Source organism: Eleutherodactylus coqui, chromosome 4 (assembly GCF_035609145.1).
Source record: "Eleutherodactylus coqui strain aEleCoq1 chromosome 4, aEleCoq1.hap1, whole genome shotgun sequence".
In the NCBI taxonomy this organism is placed as follows: domain Eukaryota; kingdom Metazoa; phylum Chordata; class Amphibia; order Anura; family Eleutherodactylidae; genus Eleutherodactylus; species Eleutherodactylus coqui.
Genome location: NC_089840.1, coordinates 206292799 through 206311208, shown reverse-complemented (window position 1 = coordinate 206311208; position 18410 = coordinate 206292799). Strand labels below are relative to the sequence as shown.

The window sequence follows — 18410 nt, the reverse complement described above, 5'->3', positions numbered from 1 at the left end:
GAGTTGGCGAATGAGACACTGAACGAGCGGTCAGAGATGTAGGAGGAGAACCAGGAGAGCACAATAAGGCCAAAAGGCTCGGAGCATATTGAGGAGGAGCTGGTGATCTACAGGGTCAAACGCTGCAGAGATATTCAGAAGAAGTCAGTAGAAAGTGGTCGCCATTAGATTTAGCTGTCAGGACATCATTTGACACTTTAGTAAGTGCGGTTTCTGTAGAATGTGGAAACTAGACTGCAGGGGGTCAAAAAGAGAGTTATATGAGAGATACCTTATTAGGCGAGAGCAGACCAGATGTTCCAGAAGTTTGGCTCAGTAGTTGGCAGCACAAGACGAGTCAAGAGATGGTTTCTCTAGTAATTGGGAAATGACAGGAGGTTTGAAGAAGGAGGAAAAGGTATCAAAATGAAGAGACAAATTGAATATTGTTGCAAGGTGACCAATGACAGCTGGGGAGAGGGCCTCAAGGAGGTGAGATGGAAGAGGGCCTTTGATGCAGGTAGTGGGACGAGAAGAAGAGAGGAGCCTGGAGACGACGTCTTCAGTTGTTGGGTCAGATGCTGAGAGTGAACTAGAGCGGGTGCAGGAGAGAAGGGGGATCAAAGCTAGTCGGGGACTGGGAAGTTATTTCCTGCCGCATCTTCTCAATTTTCTCTTTGAAACAGGCAGACAGATCTTCAGCACGGAGAACCATCGTGGAACGGACTTCTGGTTCGTCTCCAAATAGCTGGTATTTTTATGCTTGCATAAACCAGACGATCAGACAAAAAATAAGTGTTAGCTGGTGTCTTGGTTGATCGTAGGTCCCTTTACACGGCCCGTCTGCATGCAATCGAGTGTTTGTAAGGACACTTGGGCCCGATTGGCCCACAAGGACTTTTAGTTTTCCCTGTCTACCTATTAGATAGGATTAAATCAATAGAAGCCCAAATCAATTCAAACAAGAGGTCCCGTATGTATATCAAATACTACACCAATAGAAACAAAAATAGTAATATCAGAGGGAACATACTTTATGAATACGTATTTTACATTTTTCATAGAACAATAAAAACAAATAGGACCGTGTCTGAGCATAGGAAACCGCAAAAACATCTAGTAAAGAACATTTTAGGGTCGATTTCCTTGTTTTGCTGCTGGGATCCGTTCACGGGTACATAAATAAAAACTAACCAAAACAAGAAACCGCTCTGTTTGTCGGCAGAATGCTTTGTGCCCTTCCAGTTTATCTCTGAACTCAGCGGATAAAGAGTCTGGGATCTGCCAAAAAGGAAACCCGGCCTCATAGAGGTCCACAATATTGGAGAGCAGCTGAACTGTAGAACAAGCAGGACTGAATACCATCTAGTTCTGTGCTTCAGGTTAACATCACCAGAGCTAAGTCCCCGGTGAGGGGCACGTTAATAAATGCTCTGCGGGCCTGAAATCTTCCAATATTAGCCGGTCATATGGAGGGAAGGAATAAGGGGATGCACAAGAAGGGTCTAAGCCTCCGTTTCTCATCCATTCTGACTTTTCATTTGTGTGCTGCAACTCAAATTAAAGAGGTTTTGTGGGACGGAGGTCATCAATAGCTGATTTGCTGGGGTTCCTGAGCCATCAGCTCTTTTTGTCCCCATTGTCAATACAGATAAAGCAAGAAATGGAGAACACCATCCACATTGAATTCAATAGAAGCTGTGCTTGCATTACCAACCCGGGCTCCAGCAATGTGAAGGGTGCAGACAGCTTCTGGCTCCATCCGCACTAGGAGCGGGTCCAATTGTTGGGGGTCCTGAGCAGTAAAACCTCACAGATCGATTCTGATGATCTATACGGAGGCTAGGCCATCAATAGTTAAGTCCCAGAGAACCCCCTTTAACTATTACTTTATCCCATCACCTGTATTACGCTACGTCCACAGGATGCAGAATTTACTTGCTCATAAAGGCCCCGTGCACACGGGCGGAAATTCTGCAGCGAGATTTCCCACAGAATTTCCACCCGTGGAAGCCGCCATAGGATTGCATTAAAAAACGCAATCCTTGGCAGACGGCCGCGATTTGTCCACGTGAAATCACACGCGGAAAACAAATCATGGCATGTTCTGTTTCTGTGCAGGTCTCGCAGAGGCCCGCACAGAAATGTCACTCCCAGCGCCCCGGCTCTGCTCTGCGCATGCGCCAGCTGGCCGGCACATCAAAGAGCCAGAGCCACGGGAGAGGTGAGCGCTGCACTGCTCCCTGCAGGGGCTCGGGTTGGGTCCCGCCGCGAGAATTCTCACAGCGGGATCCGACCCAGCCATCTGCAGGCAGCCTAAAAGGAGTGAAATCCGCAGTGAAAACTTGCAGCATAAAAATCCCATACTGCAGATGTATAATCCGCCCCGCATGTGACTTCTGTAAGCGGGGGAGTGTCTGTTCTGGGCGAATTTGATGTGGAATTCCACAGCAGAAATTTTTGCTGCATCCCGGCGGAAATATTCCACCCGTGAAAGGGCCCTTGGGGTACGTTCACACTGGAGGATTTTGGTGCGGTTCTGCACCAAAATCAGCACTATATTTTGTGCTACAGATTTTAGAGCAGGTCCGCTTCAAAAACGGATATGGTTTTTGGTGTGGATCTGCAGTAGATTTCAGCCTTTCAATGGAAGAGGTAATTCTGCTGTGGATCTGCACCAAAAGTGCGGATTTTGATGTGGAAATTGACACGTGTTTCGTAGCAGATTATCCACTGAGGAAAATCCACACAGTCTCTGCTACATTGAACATAACCTTAGGCTAATTGCACACGGGTGATATCGAGCTCGCCACTGTGTGATCTCTCTAGGAATGCAGTGCAATTTTGTATCAGAAACGTCTCGCATCACTTCGGGGAAGTAGCGATCTGTGGCGCCGGAGGATCGTAGAGTGTTTGCCTTTGTTTGATGCTTTGCCAGCCCATTGAAACCAGTGGGCAATGTGAGGGTACCCCCTAGAGAAGACATGCTGCGGAAAAAATAAATAAATAAAAATAATCGCAAGTTTGCGCTTCTGCGATTTTTGCACGATGCAATTTTACCATTAGAAAGTCCCATTGACATTTGCAGTAAAAAAAAACAAAAAAAAAAACAAAACACAGTAGTGGGTAAAAGCCCTTACAGAGCAGAAGTGTCCTGAAAGGGGCCAAATTCTCATAGTTTCTTTGCAAATTTGTGATCAGCATGGTAGCCGGAGTCCTTGACCAGAAGGGGAACTTGGAGGATTTGTTTCCCCGCAACGTCCTACTCCATTAGATCCCTCCCACTGATAACAGAGTATCCAATGATAAGCGTACATACAAGAATGTATCGGCGCTGCTCCTCACTAGGGGAGCACACATTGTTTCTGATAAAGTGAAGACTACCTGAAGTGCATAAATGTCGCTTTTTTTAATGCCGAAGACTAACACAGCAGGAAAACGTTAGTCGACTGCTATTATGAAGAAGTAACTATAGAAGACACCATAAATTATCACAGAAAGGATCCATCACAACATTGCCTTCACATTGCACTACTTTTCATTAATTTCCGTGCTGTAGGAGCAAATCTGTAAATTCCATGTATGCTCCATTGTCATCTCCCATGCTATCTTGCCAGTAAAGGCCTAAGACATATGCCGGAAACAGCAGCAGGGGAATTCCAGCAATAGACGTTAATGATGAAATGTTTGGACCACTTCCTACAAAGTGGGATATACAATGCTTTCAGAATTTATCTCCAGTCTCCTAAGCCAATTCACAAAGTAATGTTATAGGATGCTAGTATAGAGAACTACAGATGCATGAATACCACGGTAAGTAGGCATCCGGGCACTACCCACCCTTTGCATACAGCACTTTGTGCCACAACCGCTCTGGTTCACATTTTTTCTATCATTTATTTTAAATGTTCATATCTTAGAATGTGAGTGACTGGCAGCGCCACGTCCATATTTACGCTTCATCCCCAGAGCCAGTCTGCTGGGAAACAGCTTGAGCACATCAATATTCAACTCCAGAATAAACACTGTGGAGCAATAGCTATGAACACCAATCAAGCATTTATAGCTCAGGTGGAATGCATTTTCTGGTAATTCACTCCGTTTCACATGTAGCTGGATTGCCCTGTATGCAAAACGCAGAATTGCAAAGAAACTCCCTTGAGAGCACATGAGCGGCGTCCTTCCTTCTTCACATGAGCGGCGTCCTTCCTTCTTTGCTTGCACAACACCTTTTTACCAAGTTCTGCTATTTCTTTCAGAGTGAGCAAATTAAGCTTACCAAAGATTATTTTACTCCCAAAGTTACTTTTTTTCCAGCAAAAAATGTTTTAAGGGAAAATTCTTGGCGTTACGGCCCGTTCTGCACACTCCTGCAGCGCTCCGGTTGGATGAACGGCTGGAGGAGGATGCATTGATAAGTACCACCAGTTGTTTGGCTCCAGGGCCAGCGGATAATTAATCTGTCTTAGAAAACCCATTTTCATATACTATGGGAGTCAGAGTTATGTGCGCCCATACACACAATGGGTGATCCTCTGAAGTCACATGCAAATCAGGGACGGCACCCAGACAGACTGACAGAAACAACAAGTGCAGGTGTCACTTAGCAGCCAGTGGTGAAACATATGTGGTTACCATTGACAGTGGATGAAGCGCAGAGTGTTTGGGCATCGTCCCGTGTTCTACATTTGGAAGGTCTTGATGTGTAGCAGAGTAAGTGAACAGTAGCTGCTGTGTTCCCCCACAGATCGTTGCGGGTCTCAGCGGTGGGTGTATTAACAGTGGAGACTTTTAAAGGGGTTGTATGAGAGTTTTTTCCCCAAAAGGGTCCCTCGGGTGTAAACATAATAAGGAACTTATAAAGCTGCTCAATGCTCTCCACTCGCCCCCCGCCGGCTGCTCCAGGTCTCCTTATTGATGTCATCTTTGCAGGCTGCAGTCAGCCTGAACCATCTCCATACAGGCTGCTGCAGCCGATGACAGAGCTCAACAATGGTCGCTGAGCTTTGTCATTGGCTGCAGTGGTAGTTTATGGGAGGTCACAGGCCGACTGAAGCCTCCAAACACCACAGCTGAGACCCTGCCCGTCTTCCGCTGGCAGCTCCGGAAGTATCAGCACTATGAACTCCTTATTAGGCTTAAATACTGGGGGACCCCTTTGGGGAAAAAAACAACTTATCTTTGACAACCCCTTTAATTAAAGGGATTGTCCAAATAGAAGAGCCCCAATAAGATGAAAATTAAGCTCTGACTTTTCTAAGGTCGCCTGAAAGTTGCTTGCATCTATGTATGCATTGTTCACACTAACCAATCTTTCTTAAAGGGGATTGTACCACAATTGCAAGTTATCCCCTACAGTGGGGGGGGGTTCTCTTCTACTCAGTCCTCCTCAGTGTGGGGTTATCAGTGTGAGGAAGAGACTGAATGGCGCACTGGGCATGCAAGCCCACTTGCACTTCATTCACTTTCAACTGGACTGCGCAGATAACAGAGTGGGTGCCGGTCAGGTATTTCTGCCAGCCTCACTGAAACAAATAGAGCGCTAATCAAGCATGCTCAGCCAGCGCTCCCTTCATACAGACATCGCTACTGGGGGAGAACAGACCCCCATAGTGACGGGCAGAACGGGGCACAGGAGGCCTATTTTGCAGATCGGCATCAAGAACGTCACTGATCAGCAAGTTATCCTTCATCTCTGGGATAGGGAATAACTTACAGTTGGGTTACAACCACTTTAACGGGAACATATTTGTCAGTAACCAGTCCTCATGATGCTTCGTTCATTAAGTAAAGTACTTGTGACACCCACACGTCCAATCTAATCCCCTTAATTGAAATACGTTTTGCAATTAGCTCTGGGAGAAGTTATTAACACAGAGGTTCATGAAACTCCTACAATTGGTTAAGGATGCCGAGTTAATGTTACAACTTTGATTCCAAATGTTAGAAAAGGTTTTAACACGGACGTAAGATATCAAGAGGCTCTACTTACAGGGCAGTCTGAGGTGATAAGAAAATTATAAAAACCCAGGAGAGTGAGAATAGTAAAAATAAGAACATGGTATGAGCATTATTAATGTAAGTTTTCTTTAATTGTAGTCCTACCGTGTTTCCCTTAAAATAAGACCTACCCCGATTTTTGTGGAAATGAGAGGGACCAGGACGGTGCCTGCGAGGAAAGTATTAAGAAACCCCCTGAACATAAGACATTCCCTGAACATAAGACACTGTGCCTCTTTTGGGGCAAAAATTAATATAAGACAGGGTCTTATTTTGGGGGGGGGGGGATGGTAGTTTATGAACCAATATGCAACATGTTGCATTTCATGTATTCTCATTTGCTTGATCCAATAAAAAAAAAAAGTTTTAAAAACAAGTGCCACTATTTGTGTGTCATTAGCTTAGATTTTTATCTAAATCACAATTCTAGACTAACACAAACAGACCTCATTTTATTAGTAATCAATCAGTAATCCAGGCGATTCCAAAAGGGATCACTTACTCTTTCCTGCAACTTTAAGGCTGCCTGTCCGCGGGCGACAAATTGCCCGACGATCAGACTCTGTAAACCTTTCCATAGGGTTGCAATGGAAAGCGCAGCGCTGGCGCCCACGCGCGGAGAATCATAGCGATTCTCCGCTCACGGAATTTAAATTGCGCCATGCTGCGATTGCCACGATTCTCCGCGGTGACCCTATTTATTAGATAGGCTCATCTCAGAGACCTGTCAGCTCTCCCCCCTCCTCCCTGGCTAGCGATATTCCGCCTCGGCCGTGGACAGGGGGCCTTACATATCCTGTAGAACACATAGGTGAATACTAGATAACATAAATACTTACACCCCAGCACAAACATCAGGTTATAGAAAGTAGAAAGAGAACACTATGTAGCTGCGCACATCTTCTGTGCCGTTCTACTGCAACTCAGAGAATTTCCTGTTTATAACCAAAGCATTTGTGTAGAGGTCAGGGAGCAAATACTTATGTGCTGCTTTTACTTTCATTTATCCTAAAACGCTCAGGAGTTTGAGGAACAAATACTACCTTTGTACTTTGACTATCTGCCATGTTCAATTATGTCGCCACTGACATGTAATTGTGTCAATACAAGAAACCATAGTATGCCTATCTGCAGTGAGGACAGCAGGTGATTATAGAGTCCGTACCCCCCCCCCCCCCTCCCTCCGCACACACACACCTCCAAACTGGAGATTGGGGAAGTGGTGTAACACTTCTGCATTCCCTATGAGAGCATGTCAATTGGCAGATCTCCTTCAAGCAAATAAAAGTATAACAGTCCTTTCTAAAATGTATAGGGGCTTATCAAAAGTTTTAATCGCCGGGGCTTCGAATGCCGAGACCCCCATTGATCATTAGAAGAGCCAGCTGAGCGCCGTCACTGTTCACTAGCTGAAGACAAGCCCATAAACCTTCTATTGCGTCTGCCTTCAACTAGCGAGCAGTGACAGCACTCAGGCAGGCGCTTCAGCTGGCTCATTCTAGCGATCAGTAGGGGTCTCAGCACTTGGATCCATAGCGATCAAAACTTCTGACAAGTCCCTAAAACACGTCAAAAGTTTTTGCAAAGTGCAGCTATACTTTTGATTTTTACGGCGTAGTCACTGAACAGACCACACTGATAGGACTCCATCTGCTGGGACTCTCAAGACTCTAGTAATTCCCGGCAGATCAACGGCCGTGCTCATGCAATCACTCTCCAATATAGCCTTCGGTGAATATAGGAGGAGGTGAGCCCAATCATTAAGCAATTTCTATATTACCCATACAGTATAGCGGATTGTGAAACATAACTGGCCACATTTTCACTTCTCGGGATTGTAGGCGGATATAATATAATGGCTGCGTCCTCTTCCAGGAGTTACAAACAACTACACTGGAAGCATTGCCAAGTACCAAGGAATCCATAATAAGGAATGGGCTGCACAAATATTAACCAGTATAACTAATCCCGGCCTTTATCTCTGGCTGGAAGAATTACATTGTTTCAACTGTTACAATTTCCAAATGTCTAAAAGTAGTTAAAACAATTTGCTTGGCATGATACCGGCTGGTTCCCGGGACCTCTGATCTCCGAGCAAGCAGTCCTCGCTACAGCCATTTATCTGGTCAATCTACGGCGTATTATTAAAAAATGTTCCGTGTTGTCATAGAAACAAAGATAGTTTATGCAACTTGGCAGAACGCAAGCATTGTGAATAGACAGGCCTGCTGGCACAGTACGTTACCTGTGGTTATCCTGCCAGTGTAGTGCTAATCCTACAGTAAAACGGTGTTCTTCTCACGAGCGATAAGATCCTGGTAACCTCAGGCAGTTCTAAAAAACCAAAAGGGATTTTATTTTTTTTTCCCCATTAAATTCAAAAAGAAATAGAAAAAATACGAAATATACGAGAACATCGGGAAGCATTTAAAAAAGATTATTTGTATATGAAGTGGTAAATTTTTAAAAATGTCACATGTGACTTTGGCACAACTCCGGCCCTTCAGAAAACTCCTTACAACAGTTATTTGGGCCACATTTTCAATACATACTACTAGAGATGAGCGAGCGCACTCGGTAAGGACAGATGTCCAAGTGAGTATCGACCTTACCGAGTACCTGCCTGCTCGTCCACAAAGATTCAGGTGCCGGAGGGGACCAGCAGGGGAGAACGGGAGGGAGATCTCTCTCTCTTCCCCCCGCTCCTTCCTGCTCACTCCCGTAACACAGCGCTCACCTAGCTGGCACTCGAATCTTTGCGGGCGAGCAGGCAGGTACTCGTTAAGGACGATACTCGCTCGAGTATCTGTCCTTACTGAGTACGTTCGCTCATCTCTACAAACTACCCTACCAAAAGTAAGTAGACACTTAAGCAAAAATCAAAAGTATTTATTTCCATATCTTAATACTTAACGGGGCTCCTAACGTCTGATACACGTCGGCTGGTATTTCCCTCCATTCATCCTGCAAACAAGTTCTCTCAAAGATGATGAATGCTGTTCACATTTCCTGACCCAACATTCCCGTTCCTCCCAACAATGTTCAGGTCAGGACTCTGAAGGCCGATCCAATCATGGAACATCCATATCCTCAAACCAACTTAAAACAGAATTTGTGACAAGGCACGTTGTCTTGTTGGAAGTATGGCCGACCATTTCCAGAGTATTTCCACTTTGACAAAACATTCTTCTTTAGAATAGCAAGTTATACCTTTGTGTTCATGGTTCTTGTCACTACAACAGACTGGGATTATGCTACATGAGACATTTCCAGACTATAACAGACGCTCCTTGCATCACTTCGGGCCGATGCATTGCTTCACGGTGGACACCTTGTGTGCAGCGGCAATAACCCGTGTATCCAATAGCATGCATATCCCATCACAAACCATGGCCGACACCTCCAAGCATCCGCATCTTAGGCCTCGTTCACACAAGCGTGGCTTTAGCGCAGAATAGGCACGTGAAAACATCGCAGCCAACTGCACGAAAAATAGCGTGAACAGGCGATTTCCAGCTATCTATTAATTAGCGGTGAAAACGCCCATCCACACGATCGGGGGCGGAGTGTTGCAGGAAAAACGCGCTGCAGTTCGGAATTCCCTTGGTCGACAGAAATCCTCCTAATGTTTAAACTACAGACACCTGTCTTTTCCGAGTGTGGTTCACAGCTATACCCTCTCCCATTCTGTCCTGCTCCCACAGGAGTCTATGGAAACTCCTGCACATCACGCACCAAAGGTACCGTATATACCGGCGTATAAGACGACTTTTGAACCCCGAAAAATCTGCTCTGAAGTCGGGGGTCGTCTTATACGCCGGTAATACCAAAAAAAAAAGTGTAAAAAAAAAAAATCATTACTCACCTCCCCCGGCGTTCTGTCGCGCTCCGGCAGGATGTCGCTCGCTCCTCGTCCCCGGCGCAGCATTGCTTTCTGAATGCGGGGCTTGAAATCCCCGCCTCCAGAAAGCTAATACACACGCCGTCAGCCAGTTACAGCCATTCAATGACAGCATTGAATGGCTGTGATTGGCTGAAGGCGCACGTGGCTTCAGCCAATCACACCCATTCAATGACATCATTGAATGGGTGTGATTGGCTGAAGCCACGTGCGCCTTCAGCCAATCACAGCCATTCAATGCTGTCATTGAATGGCTGTAACTGGCTGACGGCGTGTGTATTAGCTTTCTGGAGGCGGGGATTTCAAGCCCCGCATTCAGAAAGCAATGCTGCGCCGGGGACGAGGAGCGAGCGACATCCTGCCGGAGCGCGACAGAACGCCGGGGGAGGTGAGTAATGATTTTTTTTTTCCTCCACTGTATTACCGGCGTATAATGTGAAAGTTGGGGGGGTCGTCTTATACGCCGGTATATACGGTAGGTCAGGTCCTAGCTTTTCTCGCACCATGGACCCTAGATGCGGGCTTTGTAGCCACGCAGGTCCTATCTTTGGAAGGTGCAAGTGTTTTGCGCATCTAAAATTCCTTCATCTGAACGTTTCCATAGGAAACCAATGGTTCTATAAGCCGTAATTTTTCATGCGCCTATTCTGTGCTAAAACCACACTCGTGTGAATGAGGCCTTACGTAGCATGTTTTAGGACACGTGACATTCTAATATGGCAAGATCCATTCTTCTGATAAGGGTGTACAAATACTTTTGGTAGGATAGTGTATAATATACCACAAAACAGGCACGTCACAGCGGGGAGGAGCCAAAAACTAGGGCGGGGTCGAACACGGCTTGATGCTCGTTCGAGTAACGAGCACCATAGAGTACGTTAATACTCGAACTAGCATCAAGCTAGGCAGAGTATGTTCACTCAACTCTAGTAACAACCACAGTAAAAAACCCAAAGACAGTCAATTTTATGCCTGTCCTCTGGAGAACTGGTGGGATCACAATACATCTGAGGTTGGAAGAAGAATGCAAGGCCAGATTTTATGAGATGGTTAAAATCTAGATCTGCTTTCAGGGAGTGTTTACACGTGGCAGATTTGCTGCAAAAAACTTGTCCAGATTAATTACACAGTATGGGAGCTGTGCCTGTAGTACCAAAGCTGACAGCACTGTCCTCAGCAGGCCTAGTGATCAGCAGCGATCACGAGCGGCAGACCCCCTTAATCAACTACTGATGACCTATCCTGAGGATGGGTCATGAATAGTAAAAGTCTCAGACTACCCCTTTAATAGTTATAGCCAGCTGTTAGCAGTTAAAAGGGCTTTCTAGTCTTGTCTCTTGATGTCTTAAAGCAAGCTACCCAGATGTTACTACATCTGCGCCATTTTATACAAGATTTTCATAGACTTCAGCAAGCAAGGCTCCAAACGCTGGTGTGAGCATAACCTTCTGGGCGGTTTGCTGTTGGGTACTTCAGTGCTCTCTTCCAATACATAAAGCAGGTGCCCCAAAGTTGTCTAAGGCCGCCTGCACACGGGTGGGATGGATTCTGTAAGACGTATCCGACCATGTTCCCAGCCAGCATCCGCATGAAAGTCTTTTTATCTGTACTGCGGATGGTCCGCACAGCGAGCTGTCTGACATGCACAGTACAAATTTTTATTTAAATCTCTGTTTTTCCTACATCAACGCCTAGTGATGACGTGGAATCCACAACCTTTCCGCAATGTCATTGCAGAAGGGCCACGGATCTGACGGCTTCCATTGACTTCAATGGAAGGGTACTGGTGCAATATGTCAACACCGGAAACTAGGGGTTGACCGCCCTTAGCTGGAGGTAATGCTTCGGTCACGCCACTAGCTGCCAATTGGCTCCTGGGCTCTGCTGTCCCGTCCTCACTGCTACTTTGTGGCCGGCCGGCATGGCTGAAGACATCAGCTGACTTCTCCATCGATCCTTCTACGAGACAGCAGCGGTTGACACCCGGCGTGGCGATGGCATGCATCCAGCTGCAGAAAACAGCGTCTGACTCAACCTTGTCGGCGCGGCTGAACACAGCGGCTATTGTGACAGCAGAAGACAGTGGCTGAGACCCAGCGGAGGTGTGAGCTGGCAGTGAACTGCATCCATCCATTGGAGGCTAGCGGGGAGAAGAGTGACAGCGGAGCCAGGATCATGGAGGTGGGGAGGCCAACGGGAAGACTAACCACGGGGCCGTGAGCGGACACATGGCAGGGCACCAGGGACTGTGACAGCGGTGACGGGAGTGAAAATGGTAGCCCGGTGGGGAAACGAATGACAGCAGAGCTAGGAGGCCACTGCCAGTGGGGAGAGTCCCAGTGGGGCCGGGAGCGCTGCAGCAGATGACAGCGCTAGCAGGTACACTAACAGAGGGTTCCAGAGTGGAAATAGGAGCCCAGCAGGGAAAGTGACAGCGTGCATCAGCACCTGTGGGCGTCAGTTGCCCGTCCCCTGTATCTCAACCCGGCTACACCCATGTCTCCACCCATTCTTCCAGTGAGGACATAATGCACTAGTACCCAATGGAAGTCATCTGTGCAGAGATAGAGCATGCTGTGATTTCCACTCCACGAGCAGAAAATTGCAATCGATTTCTGCTTGTGTAGAGGAAATCGCGTTTTGCCATAGCATGCTATGGGCAGTATTTTTTGTGGAATCCATTGATGGATGCCCGGTCCTGATATCGTAATGCAAATCTGCCCATGTGCCGGAGGCCTAAATGGACTGCATAGTACAACGAAGACTACCTACACTAAGGGCTCATTCACAGCGGCGTATTTTCACCGCATATTACGCAGGCACTCATTATGCACATAATACACTGTGAATGGAATCCATGAAAGTAAATGGATTTTCATTGATCCAATTATATTAACGTATAGACACTGAAATACGCACGAGAAAAAGATCGCAGCAAGTTCTATTTCTCCGCAATGTAAGCCCTATTCTCTATGGCAGGTGCGTGCAGCGCTGTAGATACACAATACATAGCGTATGGGCGATGATACATAGCGTATGGGCGATGATACATACGCAACCCTGCAGTGAAACAGAGAGCAGGGATTTTTTTAAAAAAAAATTTAACTACAAAGTCACACTGCGCACGACTATGTGCGTGAGATTCGCGGTCATGCGCAGCGCACTCACTACCATAGGCGGCGTTAGCCGGCATCACACAGACCAGTAAAACACTGCGGGACCTTAGCAGCGTTTTCTGCATACAGACATGTGAATGAGCCCTATACTGCAAAAAAAAAAAACTCTTCCATATTTGCTGCCATTTTTCAGACTTTATTATTCACCCCTGAGAAGAAAAAGAAAAAAAAAAAAAAAAAAAAGACCCCCCTCATTGGAATACATTAATGTGACACCAATCCAGACATCACTTTTTCTTTGTGTGTACACATTGGCTAGCGCCATTTCTGGAGTGGTCTGAGTCTATTTACTGGGCTGCATTGGCCATTCTTATGGGGTCCTGCTCAGCATTTCAGTGCGGGGTTAACATACAAAATCCATTCTCACAAGCTGAGAATTGTCAGACATCAGCAGCCGCGATGACCTACATGCAGGCCTACAGGTGATGGAAACTTAGTCAAATCATACTGGGCTGTGGCAGGAGGCTATTTCAGTCAGCCAGGGCCGTGAGAGAGTCGCAGAGTGGTTTTAAAAATCATCCCAAACTACAGGATACTACGGCACCAAATACTTATGAAAGCTGGCTAGAAGAAAATCTTTGTTGCCCATCATAAAATAATTGGTTGCTATGGGTAACAGTCACAACACAGCAATCACCGCGCAGCTTTCATTTTACCTCAGCTGTGTAAGAAACCGCAACCAATCACAGTGTAGCTTTCATTTCTTGTACTGCTGAGGTAAAATGAAAACTGCGCTGTAATTGGTTGTCGTTTCTTATACCGCTGAGGTAAAATAAAAGCTGAGCTGTGACTGTTACAAATAGCTACCAATCACAGCGCAGCTTTCATTTTACCTCAGCAGTATAAGAAATGACAACCAATCACAGCGCAGCTTTCATTTTACCTCAGTATAAGAAGTGACAACCAATCACAGCGTAGCTTTTATTTCTTAGGCTGCTGAGATAAAATGAAAGCTTGGCTGTGATTGGTTGCTATGGGTAACAGTCACAACGCAGCTCTCATTTTCCCTCAACAGTATTAGGCTGGGTTCACACGGGACGGAATTTCCGTACAGAATGTCCGCATGTCAATTCCGCCCATGGCTCCTAATCCCGGGATTAGCCAGCAAAGTGGATGAGATTTTGTAAAAATCTCGTCCACATGCTGCGGCCAAGCCGCACTGAAACGGACATGCTGCGCTGAAAACAAAGATGCGGCATTTCAATTATCTCTTCATTTCTGCAGCGGCCTCCCTCCTCTCTATGGGGAGAGATGACTGCAACGGAGATGCAGGCGACGAAGCCGCTTCAAAACCTGCGTCTCTTGGTTTTCCGGTGCGGCCAAGCTGCGAGATTTCTGTGGGATCTCCGTCCCGTGAGAACCCAGCCTCGCGAGCGGCGCGACTTTTGAAGCTGCATTTCTGCTGCGGAAATCTCACGGTATTTCTGTGCGGTCCCACTGTGGTCATTCCGCGTGATTTCTCAGGGATTTATGCCCCATGTGACCACAGTCGTAGGCTGGGTTCTCACGGGACGGAGTTCTGCTGCGACCATCTCTCCCCGTAGAAAGGAGAGATGGCAATAAAATTGACATGCTGCGGCTTTGGATTCCTCGGGACATGTCAGTTTCATCGCGGCTTTGCCTCAAGCGGTTTCTCCGCAGCGTGCGGCTGGCCTCAAGCGGTTTCTCCGCAGCGTGCGGCTGGCCTCAAGCGGTTTCTCCGCAGCGTGCGGCTGGCCTCAAGCGGTTTCTCCGCAGCGTGCGGCTGGCCTCAAGCGGTTTCTCCGCAGCGTGCGGCTGGCCTCAAGCGGTTTCTCCACTTTGCTGCTTTGTCACGGGATAAATATTGCCGGCGGAATTTCCGTGCAGAAAGTTTGCACGAAAGTTCCGTGGCAATTCCGCCCCGTGTGAACCCAGCTTAAGGGTGCCTACCCACTGGCGATTTTTTTTCCTGCGATGCTAAATTGCGTTTTGCGTTTTTTCTGAAGAGCAATTAGCATAGAATGTATTCTTGTCCATTTGTTGTTTTTTTTTCGTTTCATTGCAATTTTTCACATAGGAACTGTCAGTTGCATATGTCTCCTTATTTTTCTCTTAATGCACCCATGATTGTCAATGGAAATTAACGAAAAAGGCGTGAAAAACGCTGCGTTTTTCACGCACGAAAATCGGCAACGCCAGTGGGTAGGCGCCCTTAGAAATGAAAGCTTTCATAGGAGTGTGGTGCGGGCTACCTGGCCGTGGACCACCCTGTATTTTGTGTTTATGCCACATGATTTTCCCCTCAGGGACCCCCACCGATCAGAACACTAAAAGGACAGCTGCGCCCCCTAGACTGTTTACCTAGGCACAGCCGCTTGTCCATACGGCCATCGCACCCAGCACTGCGGCTCATTTGTTTTTCCTGCAGCCACGCATGTTATCTGCTAGAAGAATAAGCAAACTGCTCGTCAGACACTTCCCCAACATGCGGGGATTTAGGCAGTCAACTTTGTATCTGCCTGACAATACAGGCTGCACAAACGCGCTGGTGACGACGCCATTCGCTCGTGCAAACAAGAATCGTGCAGGGAGAAAGGGAGCCCTAATCATTTGTAATCATTGCTAGAAAGAGGAAGAAGCAGAGAGAGGAGTGTGAGACCTTGGGGCCGCCAGCGACTACAGAACACCTAACGTCTGTTTCGGTTCTATTTTATAGGCCACTGTTCTCTGTAATCAGCCACTTCATGACTGTAGAGGTCATGTAAGGGAGATATTTGCTGGCGGATCTATTGAATCAACAGTCACGGACGAGAACAACAAAAAATGAAACAAGGGTTGGACAGCTCATGTTTAGGCGTACACGAACACGAGCGCGAATCTCGTTTTGTGTGTTGAGAGATGCACAAAACTCGCGCAGATATGAACTCCAGTCTTTCTAATGAAATTATTCACATAAACGTTTTTTTCCCTCACAGCGATACTGCGGGGTTAAAAAAAATAAAAAATTTTTTTAAAAATCACTTCATGTTCTATTTTTTGGGGTTCTCTTGGAACGCCTCACCCATTGTTTTCACTGAGACCATTAAAGACATCACATGACGTGCGATGTGCATGCGAATGCGATGTGATGTTCCCATTGAAAACAATAGGTAACACTTGAGATCCTCTGACGCGCGTTAAACACGTTTCTGAGGATCGCAATTTCAGAGAAGCGAGGCGTTTTTGAATGAAAACCGCCCCACATCCGCGTGTAAAACGGACATTGCAGGCATGATACTGGCTGAGTCTTTCAGCCCATGTGAATGTAGCCTTACCCTGTCTTTACCTTGATGGTTTGGCAGCCATTAATCTCCCTCCTTGTACACACGCACTCCTCCGAGCTGGAAGTCCGCCCGCAATCACCACTGTGTCACGAGTTCAAACGCAGAACAAAACTCTGGTGACATGCAAATTTCTCAACCAAAGATGACTAAGAATGGTTCTTCCCCCGACATCACAAATGGTCATTGATTCTGGGGCTAACAGGAAATATTTCTCACAAGTGATAAGGATATGGATTCTGGCTGCTTGCCTGGGGAGAAATAAGGATGTTATCTACTGATCTCCATAGGAGGAGCGTATAGAGGAAGCAAGATATTCTCCAGGCCAGTGTAAAGGGGCTGCTGAGGCTGTGGACAAATACATGGTTCCTGTTCTAGGATACATACGGGAACCATATACTGCACAACTGCAAGTACAGCTCGGGTCGTCTGGGTGGCCTTCTTCGGCCTCTCATGAACTACCGTGAATTCGGACATTTGTCTATGGAGGTCAGGAGAGGCGGGAACACATATTACATGTGAGGAGGTCTACAGATGTAATATGAAAGATACAGACCCCCAACTGTTGCCTCCTCCCCAACATCTCAACACATTCACTTAGTTCTGCTACTGTTTCTGCACAGAGCTCCCACCCGCCGCCACAGCCAGGTGCCCGGGGCTCCCTCCCGCCACTGTATTTATGTATACCCAGGCTGTTCTGGTGTGGATATGCTGCTCTCGGCACAAGTAGAATACAAGCAAACTGCATATATCAGAGCAATACATATAACATTTTTCTCCATATTGGGGGAGGGGGTGGTGCCAAAAAAACATTTTACACAGGGTGCCATCTAACCTAAGGCTGGCACTGACAATGGGCATCATGATTGGCCTTTTTCACAACAACATTAATATTGTGTCCTGTACTACTTTTCACGGGACGACTGTTGTCTAAGCAAGCGCGAGTGATGTCACCGCTAGTTGTTCGCGCAGGATGTTTGGACAGCCAGATCACCACCCACTCCTCGCTACGCGTTTCACACCTCTATATAAAGCACGGAGCGAGAAGTGAGTGAACAGCAATGAGTTTTATACAGACTGAAACTGAGCGACAAACAAAAAGTGCGCGATGGCTTCGTGTTTAGATGGAATGATTATCGTGCGTTTTTGTTTGCTCGAATATCGCACGACAATCGTTACGTGTAAATGGGCCATTAGAGTATGCCAACCAACACTAGTTTGTAGCGTAAGTAATAACATTATATTATGACTGGCATTCCTGATGCCGCTCTTCGCTCATGACTGGCATAGTAAATGCAGAGCACAAAGTTTCAAATCTGCCAATCTCAACATCATAATGAAGCAGAGCATACCCCACCGAATAGACCCAAAATATCAATCAGCGGAGAATGGGATTAGGCCCTGCATCCTGTGAGTGGGAGAAAATAAGAATCAGGCCAAAACAGAGGGAAAAAACTGAAAGTACCAGCTCAGCTCTGCTACATCTGTAGATTACAGAACGCTGCAGCTCACATGGCATTCTCTCTCCTGATGCCAGTTATTACGTCCGACTACAAAAATAGATGAAAGTTTCAGAAATGTACATTTTGCAGACTACTTAAAAAGAGAGGTGCAAACACATCTGTAGTTCACAAACAGGGTGCAGCACCCATCATCACGTGACCTCACTGCCACAAGCTGCAAAAGCAAAAAGAGTGCAGGTAACACTGTACCAGGAACCACCGCTGACCCAGCAGCCCCTCTGCGCATACAGAAATACTCCGACCATTTAGGATATTGCATATATGTAAGGCAACCATAAGCAGCGGTGAATGCTGGGATTTGTAGTCCTGCTGCAGCTGAGCCGACAGGTTGCGTTAGCTCTGCAGTGCACTGACCTTTTAGAAGAAGGTTTGCAGCGGTGAGGTCATCCCCCGGCGTAGTGACAGATCGGGAGCTGAGCTGTCACTGAGACTGCCACCCGGAGTCTAAGCACCATCCACAAACGGAGCGCCACAGTCTGCAGCCCGAGCAGCGCTGACAGCACAGGGAAGTCCACAGACCAGGTGCCCCTGTTGACAACCGGACAGCCAA

The 18410-nt window shown here is 46.8% G+C and overlaps 1 protein-coding gene across 5 annotated transcripts in view; it reads right to left on the bottom strand.

The window, feature by feature from the left end:
* LOC136625967 (uncharacterized) overlaps positions 1-18410 on the bottom strand; it is a 252447-nt gene extending 234037 nt beyond the window's left edge. For 2 of the 5 annotated variants that reach the window (XM_066600606.1, XM_066600609.1), the window contains exons 1-2: positions 18215-18410; positions 8225-8313 (exon numbers count right to left, since the gene is read on the bottom strand). The gene's annotated coding sequence lies outside the window, so the exon portion shown is untranslated. Of the gene's footprint in view, positions 1-8224; positions 8314-16342; positions 16372-18214 lie in introns of those variants that run through there. The other 3 variants (XM_066600607.1, XM_066600610.1, XM_066600608.1) reach the window with 2 other exon arrangements.